This window comes from Solanum stenotomum, chromosome 11 (assembly GCF_019186545.1).
Source record: "Solanum stenotomum isolate F172 chromosome 11, ASM1918654v1, whole genome shotgun sequence".
Lineage (NCBI taxonomy): Eukaryota > Viridiplantae > Streptophyta > Magnoliopsida > Solanales > Solanaceae > Solanum > Solanum stenotomum.
The window spans coordinates 23,826,639-23,838,419 of record NC_064292.1 but is presented as its reverse complement, the minus strand read 5'-3'; the positions used below and the strand labels follow the sequence as shown (position 1 = coordinate 23,838,419).

Below are 11,781 nucleotides of genomic sequence, written 5' to 3'. Positions count from 1 at the left end.
CACCCCCACCCCCAAAAAAAAATTTAAGTTTGTTTTTAAAAACTATTTTCAATTTCAAAACTTACTTTCTACTCTAGTAAAAATAAATGATATTTCTCAAAAATATTTTTCATTCATAAATCAAACACTAAAAATCTTTTTCGAAAAATATTTTCTACTCACCAACCAAACATGAGAAAATAAGTCAAAAATTAACTTGTTTTTCAGGAAAACATTTTCTAGGAAAACATTTTCCACGGAAAACATTATCCTTCATACCGAAAACTATGTTATTCCTCATAACACTTGTCAGCTCTGATGTTGAATCTTTAATCTGTGCTTTACAGTACCTGAAAAGAGGAGAGTGCAAGTACGATAGCAAGGCCTTAAAACGTCTTCACAGTGAGCCACTATTGAATTTTGATTGCATCTCTTTATGGGAATGGAAACAACACAGGTTATATAAGAAAGTTAACGGGAAGTAAGCTAGCTGGTAAACAGAAGAAGTTTCCTTTCTCACTATGTTTTCTTCTCTCTTTCAGAAGAGGAGAAGACTATGCTCGTGCAGTTTTAACTAGAGTTAATAGTGTAAGTTCTTTACTGGTCTCCTGCTTTCTACTCTTGAACAACCTCACTTAGCGCTCGGTGCTTCAGAAAATTACTGAAAAGGTATAGAAGTTGGTAACATTTGGAGAAAAAACATATTGGATTGATTGTGTTAATTTTTCATTTCAGGTTTACATCCAATCCTGACAAGGTGAATAATAAGTATTTTCTTGAGCTTGCTTCTTTGGAAGAGATAGTCTGGTAAGGACTTTGGTTCCTTTATTTCCAGCTAGGGTCTTTACCAAGATATAATTACCAATGCACTAAATTTTATATCCCTTTTGCAAGCAAATTGTGACACTTCTATGTTCATGGTCCTATAGGGACAACAGAGGATACAATTTCAAAATGGATATGGCTACGTATAATATTTGTCATAAAGTGTGGAAAATTCCTGAAATCATGGATTCTGGAGAGGTTCTGCGTTGCCTCAACATTGTTTGAGTTCTTCATTTCTGTGAAGAATTGAAAAGGTTCTACAATAACTGTAGCATGTCCAAAAGCAAGTCATTGTGAAGTACTCCAAGAAATATGTGACTGGTGAATAAAAGAAGATTCAGGCAAAGACTATTGATCTATGTCTAAAATGTTTGATTATGGAATTGTCTTGTGCACTTAATATATTACTAATTATGCATATATTGTACATGTACACTTGGATATTGTCGGTTTAAACTTTAGTATGTATTAGTGTTGATTTTAGCTGTCTTGATGTAAGAATAAATCAATATTATTTAAAGATAGTATATGAGTTTATCCTTTTTGCATGTTCTACCCATGTTGGTACAAAGACATTTGGCTATATGTAGTTCAACTGTGTAATTTATATTGTTATTACAATTAAAAAAAGCAAACAACAAAACCAACCACGTTGGACCCGTGCTTAGCATGGGCCATAGCTAATCTAGTATTGTTATAAAATGGCATACTAAGAGATAGCAATAAACATGATATTAATTCTTGAGAATGAGGGGAAGATAAAGGGTGTGGAAGATAAATGATGAGATGGTGGAGGTGTGAGTATTATTACACATAATAGTGAAATTACACCTTGAAATTAGGTATATCCACATTAATATAATATATTTACAACAAAAACATTAATTATATATAAATAATAACTAAATTAAAAAGATGAGAAAAACAAAAAAAATGCCCTAAAAAGGAGAAAAAGATGAATAGAAATAGAGGTCATAGAGAGGTGCCACATCACCTTGTCTATATCTAACTTTATTACGCGCGCGCAGAGAGAGAGATATTAGAATTGGCCCAACATATATATTTTTTAATTTAATTTATATAATGTGGATAGAATTTAGAGATTTAATCAATTTTTAATACAATTTTAGATATTTTAAGTTATTAATTATTGTGATTTATAGTATTTTTTTATATAATTTTTAAATAATATGTTGCCCGCAATTACCCAATTTACGTAGTAATAGGTTTTCGAAAGTCAACTAAAATTTGTTATGTGTTTTATTTTTTAAGTTGTCACTTTGATTTATAATACTTTTTATATCATTTTCAATAATATATCTTAATTACTTCCTCTTTTTCCAATTTATGTGACACTATAGATTTCAAGAGTGATCCAATTATTTACATGTCTTTTAAATATTTTAAATTGTTAATTATTATAATTTATAATATTTTTTTAAATAATACTCTCTCTAATTCATACTAACTGAATTTACGAGGCAGTGCACATGCACCTATAAAAAAACATTCAAGAACATAATTAAAATCATATTTTCCATTATTACCATTAGTGAAATCATAAATATAATTTTGTAAGTCACTAATTTATCTCTTTAAAAATATAAAACTTCATTAAAGGAAATGACAAAAATTTTAAAAATTTCAAACATCCATCTTGAACTTTGAATTCAATTATTTTGAACCGTGAAAAAGTCCCAAAAATTCACTTAATCTGAAATAGAGGAGTATATGTTACTCCCTTTGTTCCATGTGTGTGGCACTATAGAATTTCAAGAATCGCTTAAACTTTTTTTGCCTTTTAAATTTTAAGTTATTAATCATTGTGATTTATATTACTTTTTACAAATCATTTCAGCTAATATATGTTAATTATCTATCACAATTTTTGTGCAATGAATTTTTTTAAATATTTTAAGTTATCAATTATTATAATGAATAATTTTTAAATATACACCAATGAAAAAAATAAATTAAAATGTAAACAATACAACAATTTGAAAAATAGCCTCTTGAAATTTGATAACACTCATTTTATGAGCCAAAAATATTTTATCACTTTAGGATGTCGGAAAATGTTTTATGGAAAATATATTTTCCTAAATTTCTTAAAATCAACAACAACAATGTTTTTGTTCTCACTATTTCGTTATGTAATGGTTGAATGCCTTCTCTCTCTTCCAAAAGTTAATTTATAATGATCTGAGATGCTGTTTTTTGCGGTCATTCGGCGAGGAAAGTCGGGAATCGCCGAGTCGGCGACTCGCTAATTGTTCCAGTCCATCGCCCCTTTCTTCTTCACCTTTTCCTCATTCTTTAGGCGATCTAGATCGGGATCGCAAATCACTTCCGTGATGCACCTTTCAGTCCCTTAGCTCGACAATTCAATTTCGTCTTGGTCTTGATCAGTGCGTTCAGTGGTACCATTTTCCTTCACCGATTCAGTCGGTGATTCGCCGATAGAGAGAGCAGTTCGTCTAAGTTTTCCCCGTTTCAGGCTCAGTATTCTGTAAAATTAAGCGGTCTAAGGGTGACTCGGAGATTCACCGAGTAGTCTTGCCGGTCTTCACTCCTTGTCTCTCATTTCTCAGCTTGTGTTGCTCCTTGTTGCCAGTTAGTGTCCTTGCTTTGTTCCTCAATCCATATACCTGAAAATCAAGAATTTAACATCAATTTATGACACAAATTAGGCATTTGAGGACACTAAATCTATAAAAACAAAGTCATAAATGAGTCCAAATCCAGGACTCATCAGGACCTACGGTCCGTCCTGCACAACCATCACTAGATACAGAGAAATTCGATCATCGACGGAACCCTGGACCACGGGGTGTGGACCAACCTATGGTCCGTAGGTCCCTTCCGTGGTCCATGCTCAGACCTTCTCCTAGTGACCCATCGACGGACCCGAGTCAACGAGCGGTGGTCTGACCCACGGGACGTCCTGGTGAATCATTGTTTGGACATCAGAGGCCTTGAATTTGGGGGTTCCAGAAATTTGGCTTAGTGTCAACCCACAGACCTCACCTACGATTCGTGGTTCAACCTACGGGCCGTGGTTGGCACCTGAAATTCCTTCCCGTCTGATTTATTTCCCTCTTTCGGATACATGGTGTTACAATATCTCCTCCTTGGGACCATTCATCCTCGAATGAGATCTTAAGCTGGTTTTATAAGGACGAGAGAGAAACTAACAACCCAACCTAATCAATGCAATGCATACAACCGAGGAGGAACTATCGACTCCAAGTTAAACGCTTTCAAAACATCACAAGAGGGGTGAACTAACTCTATCAGCCCAATATGCATGCAATGCTCATAAATAAGGAGGAAACATCAACTCCAAACTCAACATACTCAAATGCAACAGAAAGAAGTAGGAACTACATCTAACAACCCATTATGCATGAAACTTTCCACATTTCTGATGTTCTAGGAGGAACTACCTTCTCCAAGCTTTTGTTGCTCGTCTTGACATAAAATAATTCTACTCTAGAAGAGTCAGAAACAACACATTCACAATTCTTAAAATGCAGAGAATAATTATTTTCAAGCATTTGTCCAACACTCAACAAATTTTGACTCATATCATGTGTACAGAACATCATGAATAGTTTTGATACCTAATTTTGTTTAGATAGACATTGTACCTTTGCCTTTGACTTTTATTGCCTCACCGTTTCCCACTTTTACTTTAGATTTGTAGTATCATCAAGGAATTTGAACATTTCGGCATCATTGCACAAGTGACGTGTGCAACCACTATCAAGAATCCATGATTAAAAGGATTCATTGATTGAAAAGTATGAAACTAAAAAGTTTTTCTCCTCATGTGCATCTATAGTTTCTACTACTTGTGCTTTCAATGGTCCAGAGGGCTTTGGTCTTGATTTGCAGACCTTGAATATGTGCCCTGTCTGCTTTTAATTTCTGCATATAGCATCTACTCTCCACCAACAATACTTCTTCGAATGTGTACTTTTACAATGTTTGCACGGAGGGAACTTTTGCTTCACATGTCCATTATTGTTTCCTCCATCATGCTTGCGTTTATTCTTTTGGTTGAACTGTTGCTTTTCTTTACTAAAAATTTACTTTCGTACAAAACATGCTCCTTCAGTGATCTTATCCTGTCTCATAGTCCTTCTTTGCTCTTGTTCTTGAAGAGCACTCATTAGTAAACCAAATAAAAGTTTTCCCAGGACCTTGGATTCTTCAAGAGAGGAAATCATAGATTCAAACCTCTCAGGAAGAGTCGCAAGAACTTTCTCCACATTCCGTTTGTATGTAAATTCTTCACCAAGAAGTCTAATATTATTATCAAATTAAAGAGATTCGATTATCATACTTACTAATTGTTTAATCCTCCTGCATGTTTAGGGACTCAAACTCTCTTTTTTCAGGTTCAACACTTGCATCTGACGCTTTCTATTTCTGCCTTTGTTGACACCCAATTTTATCTCTCCTTTCTTCTAATTTATTTCGTTGAGCTTCTAAATTTTAATAAGTCGAATAATTTATATTTCACTATTATTTTTGCTTATTACTATTGCTACAGTAATATCTATTAGACACTATTATTAATATTACTATAAGTTTTATTATATTTATGATTATCATCTTTTTATTATAATTTCCACTATTTTAAAATTATATTTTAAATATCAACATTGCTTTAATGTCGTCTTCTTTATAATAGATTGTTGTCATTTTATTTCAAGTTTCTTACTTACTAAACTATTTACATAAGATATATTAAACTAGTTATTAATTTTTATATAAGAAGCTCAAAGGAAATCAATTTGAGGGGAGGAAAGACTACAAAACAGGCCTTATCATCGATCTATAATATATAGGAGAAGCAAAAATGCCACGTGTCAGCACCACAAAATTTTCAATTTTAAAAATTTAATTTTTAAATAATATTAATTTGTGTCCACAAAATTTTCAATTTAAAAATTTAATGTTTAAATAATATTAATTTGTGTGTGTCAGTTATTTTCAATTTAAAATTTATAATGTTTAAAAAATTAAACGGATTTTTTTTGGGATTAGAAATACTTGTTTCTATTTTTTAAATTTTAAAAATAACTAATTGTACCCTTATCATTTACATTTATTTAACTATTTAATATTTTGTATTTATTTCAAATGAAATAATCAGCAATTCTTTTATTTTTTTTAAAAAGAAGAATGTTAAATATAAACTGTTAATTTGTTTTAAATGTGAAAGTTGGGAGTTCGAAATTGATTTTCAATTAATAAAATTTATCAATTAAATTCGTTTTTTAAATATAAATAATAATAATAATAATAATAAATCTATATATAATAGGAGAAGAAAAAGTGCCACGTGTCAGCACCACAAAATTTTTAATTTTAAAAATTTAATTTTTAAATAATATTAATTTGTGTCCACAAAATTTTCAATTCTACAAATTTAATTTTTAAATAATATTAATTTGTGTTAGTTAGTTATTTTCAATTTAAAATTTATAATGTTAAAAAAATTAAACGGATTTTTTTAGGATTAGAAATAACTGTTTCTATTTTTTAAACTTAAAAAATAATTAATTGTACCCTTATCATTTACATTTATTTAACTATTTAATATTTGTATTTTATTTCAAATTAAATAATTAACAATTCTTTTAATTTTTTAAAAATGCAATCGATTATAAGAAGAAAAATGTTGAATATAAACTGTTAATTTGTTTTAAATGTGAAAGTTGGGAGTTCGAAATTGATTTTCAATTAATAAAATTTATCAACTAAATTCGTTTTTTAAATATAAAATAAAAATACACAAACTAAATAATCTACTTCATTCCAAATTTACGTGAATTAATTTTTGAAGTGTCCAAGTCAATATTTCTTATTGTTTTTTTTTTCTTCAATCAAAATTACAATTTGATAACTTATTTTAAAACTTGAATGCAAACCAATTAAAATAAGAAAATGTCAAGTTTTAAATCTGTTCAACCAAAACAAAGACCATATTCAGCCCACTTATTTTTTTAATGTTAAATGTGTTCAATTTCAGCCCAACTTTGTTGAATTGAAATAATGCAAAATATCATTTAGAAACCCTAAATGCACGGGACATCCCTCTCTTCCTCTTTCAAGAAAAATCCTTCAATAATGATAGTTGCTTTGAGTCCCTGACCATGCATGCCATTTTTGTGAACATATCAATTTTCACCCCACGAAAATGGTATGAAAATGCCTTCTTCACTTTAAAAAATTGTTTGTATCTTCTCCATCTCTTTCTGCTAAACATTCAAATTTCAAATGTCTCATCTTAATCCAAAGGAAAAGCTTAAAGAAAAAAAACTTTTTCTATAGAAACAGGACGACAAGTTTTCTTGGCTTGTAAAAAAAAAATCACGAACATTCTCAAGAACACTACTCTTTTATATTTAAATATCATCTTACGAAAATATCTTCAACTCTATCTTCAGTCTTTCTTGATTTTATCGTAGGAATGAGCGTAGATATCTGCTCCACAAAAGGTGAAAATCAAAACTTATTCTTATTTATTCATTGTCGTTTGTTGTTAGAAATTATGCTTAATGGATATATAACTTTATAAATTATGATTCATATTAATTTGAACTGTGTTTACTGTACATCGGCCTAGAAATCTGGAGAAATGGGCTTAAAATGTCTGATAAGTTCTCAATTAAAAAAAGAGGACAAATCGGTCCCCCTTTTTTTCTCTCTATTTTCTGATTTTTAATATTAATGAAAAAGGACTAAACTATTAATTTTAAAAACTTAAGGACTTAAAATAACATTTTTAAAATTGTGATAAAAACTTAAAGACTAAATTGTATACCTCCATTAATTTTTGAAGAATTTCTTTTTAGTTAGACACGACTGACGGGAGGGGAGACTAAGGGATGAAAATTTGGGAAAAAATTTCAAACTTTTTGCTTCTTCTTCAACTTCGAAATCATTCAACTTTTTCTATTGTGTTTTCTTTCCTGATCATACAAGGTAAACTTTTTTCTCTTTTCTGTTTCCAAAATATTAAAACTAGGGTTTCATAGAGAGAAAAATCATTATCATCTATCTATAATTTTTTTTTTTTTGCATTTATTCCGTTTGAAGTTGAAATTAACTCAAAAGAGCTTTTCAGTCCGTATAAAATTATTTTGTGTTAATGAATTTATTGAATCCAATTTAGTTGTTTCCGCCAACAACTATCGTAGTTATCTGGATACTATTGAAGTTGTTTAAAGAAATAATTAAGCATATCTTTCGGATACAAAATGGTCCAACAACTGCAAGTAGTTGTCGGACGACTAGATAAGTTGTTCCCACAACTATGACAGTTGTTGGTCAACTGTGTTCAGTTGTTGATCAATTAATTAGTAGCAGGACAAATAATATAATTATTGATGTTTAATGCACTACAATTACACATTTTCTATTGATCCTATTAAGTTAATTTTATACTATTCACTAATTTTTTAAAAAACTATTTTAGTGTAGATATATATAATGCGTCAATATAAGAAGACAATTGGAACATCTTCATCCAACCCAGATGTTGGAGAAATTGCTGAGAGCTATACTTCTGCTAAGAAAAGAGGTACTGGAACACTTCAAAGTAGTAAGAGCAGCAGTGACCTATTAGGAGAAGCAAAAAGTGATGAAAATAGTGGCAAGCAATCTAGTGAGATGGAAAAAAATAGTAAGAGCATCAGTGACCTATTAGGTGAAGAAAAAAGTAATGAGAGTAGCAATAAACATTCAAGCGAAAAAGAAAAAGACGATGACTGCCAACTTTTAATTTATTTAATTATTTATTGATATTAAATTGACTGTCAACTTTTTTTTTGTAGCATGTTGATGAGATCTTGTCTCTTATGCGCAAAAGACAGATTTGGTTTCCCATGTTGTAGTTGTTTGGACGACTGCTTCAGTTGTTTGTGCAACTATTTAGTCATTTGTACAACACCTTAAGTTGTTCCGTGCAACTGTTTAGTTGTTTGTACAACTCCTTCAGTTGTTCTGTGCAACTGTTTAGTCGTTTGTACAACTCTATCAGTTGTTCTGTGCAACTGTTAGTTGTCTGTACAATTACTTCAATTGTTCCTGCAACTGTTTGTTGTCTTTACTAATTCGATCTACAATTATTATTAAACAACTTAATTTATACTTAATAATTCACCAAATGACTAAATTGATCTTCGATTATTATTAAACGACTTAGTTTATACTTAATAATTCACCACATGAATAAATCGATCTTCGATTATTATTAAACGACTTAGTTTATAATTAATAATTCACCAAATGACTAAATCGATCTTCGGTTATTATTAAACGACTTAGTTTATACTTAATAATTCACAAAATGACTAAATCGATGTTCAATTATTATTAAACGACTAAGTTATACTTAATAATTCACAAAATGGCTAGATTGATGTTCAATTATTATTAAACGACTTAGTTTATACTTAATAATTCACAAAATGACTAAATCAATGTTCAGTTATATTATTAAACGATTAAGTTTATACTTAATAATTCACAATATGACTAAATCGATGTTCAATTATTACTAAACGACTAAGTTTATACTTAATAATTCACAATATGAATAAATCGATGTTCAATTATTATTAAACAACTAAGTTATACTTAATAATTCACAAAATGGCTAGATCGAAGTTCAATTATTATTAAACGACTTAGTTTATACTTAATAATTCACAAAATGACTAAATCGATCTTCAGTTATTATTAAACGACTTAGTTTATACTTAATAATTCACAAAATGGCTAGATGGATCTTCGGTTATTATTAAACGACTTAGTTTATACTTAATAATTCACCAAATGACTAAGTCGATCTCCAGTTATTATTAAACGACTAAGTTTATACTTAATAATTCACAAAATGACTAAATCGATTTAAAGTTATTATTAAATGATTTAGTTTTACGTAATAATTTATATAATGGCTAGATCGATCTTCAATTATTATTAAACGACTTATTTTATACTTAATAGTTTACAAAATGGCTAGATCAATCTTCAGTTATTATTAAACGCCTTAGTTTATGCTTAATAATTTACAAAATGGCTAGATTGATCTTCAATTATTATTAAACGACTTAGTTTATGCTTAATAATTTACAAAATGGCTAGATCGATCTTCAATTATTATCGTATCATTAAGTACATGTTATAAATACGACAAAAAGTCATGAAACTACACCATTACTTGTTTATACAATTCCATTTGATCTGGTAGGACATGTGGCTTTTTTATGGCCAAATCTTTTACAGAAAGAACATTTATTTCTCTTATTTGAAACGACTTCTCCTATAGTAGGTACCTGTTTCATCCGCTTCCTTCCCGGTTTAGTTTTCTTTTCAGGTGGAGGTATTACTCTCCCTAAAATTTTTGGAGAAAGATTCCAAAATTCTTCAGCTAGCACCGAATAAATTGAATCTGCATATGCAAGTATATATGACTCTACCTTATAATATGAAGAGGAAAACTTGTAAATCATCTTGCCATATTCATCTCCAAATTTATGTCATAGCGTGTTGACAGGGTATTTTGTCCTAATCAAACTCTCAACACGAACACATTTTGCTTCGAAGATGGACCATTGCGATTCCATTGTCCGCGGTGACACTGGAGGTATCTTCATCAACTTGATGAACCAATAACTTGTTTCCCAGATACTTGTTAGCCATTATTTTAATTTTTGCTATCCTTTCAACCACATATATTCTTAAAATGGGTCTACTTCGATCTTTAAAAAATAATCGTAAGTCACGATCATCCCTTATCCTAGAAGGAGGTCCTTTTTGCTTTTCAATGTAAGTAATAGAGAGATCATCTTTATCACAATTTAACTTAAACCTAGAAATAATTATCTCAACCAACTCATTACACATAATATTCTCACATATCTTTATTGGTACCGTTTCTTGACCCTTTGATCGCCAAGTATAACGAGTAGGATTCTCTACCCATTCACTATGTAAATCAATTGCTATTATTGTTATTTGATCTTCCATAGATGGACACAATACCTGAAGACATCACACAATATTTCAACTAGTGAGACATTCATCAAACAACTTTGAAATTGCTAAAGAATATTTAATACTTATTATTACACCTATTTCGTTGTTTCACAACTATCATCAATAGTAAGAAAATTTTAGTAGCTTTACAAATTTTTATAATTCTTCAATTGACCAACAATAGAATACAACTATCGAACAACTGCACTAGTTGTTGGGACTTCTACTATCGCCGGACAACTATAGACAGTTGTTGGACATTAACAAACGTCATATTTAATTATTTCAATAAATAACTTTGATAGTTTCCTGGACAACTACGAAAGTTGTTGACTTAAACAATCACTTTGGGTTCACTAAACGCAGTTTAAGAATGGACGCAAAGTGATTTTAATACTTATCAATAATGCTCTTTTTAGTTTATTCAAAGATCAAACAAAACAAATGCAATACAAAAAAACTCAAAATATATATATATTTTGATATTCTTTTTTCATAAATTTTTCTTGATAGATCTTCTTAATAAAAGCATATTTTTGCAGATAAAGGAGGAAGAAGAAGAAGAAGAGAAAAAGCAGAGGAAGAAGAAGAGGAAAAAGAGGAGGAAAAAGAACAGGAAGAAGAGGAGGAAGAAGAGGAGGAACAGGAAGAAGAAGAGGAAGAAGAGGAGGAAGAAGAAGAGGAAGAAGAGGAGGAAAAAGAAGAGGAAGAGAAAGAAGAGGAGGAAGAAGAAGAGGAAGAGGAAGAAGAAGAGGAAGAAGAGGAGGAGGAAGAGGAAGAGGAAGAGGAAGAGGGAGAAGAGGAGGAAGAGGAAGAGGAATAGGAGGAGGAAGAGGAAGAGGAAGAGGAAGAGGAAGAGGAAGAGGAAGAGGAGGAGGAGGAGGAAGAGGAAGAGGAAGAGGAAGAGGAAGAGGAGGA

The 11,781-nt window shown here is 30.4% G+C and overlaps 1 protein-coding gene and 1 pseudogene across 3 annotated transcripts in view; both read left to right on the top strand.

Annotated features, from left to right (window-relative positions):
• Positions 1–971, top strand: part of LOC125845776 (uncharacterized) — a 20,617-nt pseudogene extending 19,646 nt beyond the window's left edge.
• Positions 972–11,622: 10,651 nt separating this feature from the next.
• The window catches only part of LOC125844725 (MAP3K epsilon protein kinase 1-like), a 468,061-nt gene continuing 467,902 nt past the window's right edge, over positions 11,623–11,781 (top strand). The window contains exon 1 of one of the 3 annotated variants that reach the window (XM_049524054.1): positions 11,623–11,640. The gene's annotated coding sequence lies outside the window, so the exon portion shown is untranslated. Of the gene's footprint in view, positions 11,641–11,684; positions 11,701–11,732; positions 11,755–11,781 lie in introns of those variants that run through there. The other 2 variants (XM_049524055.1, XM_049524053.1) reach the window with 2 other exon arrangements.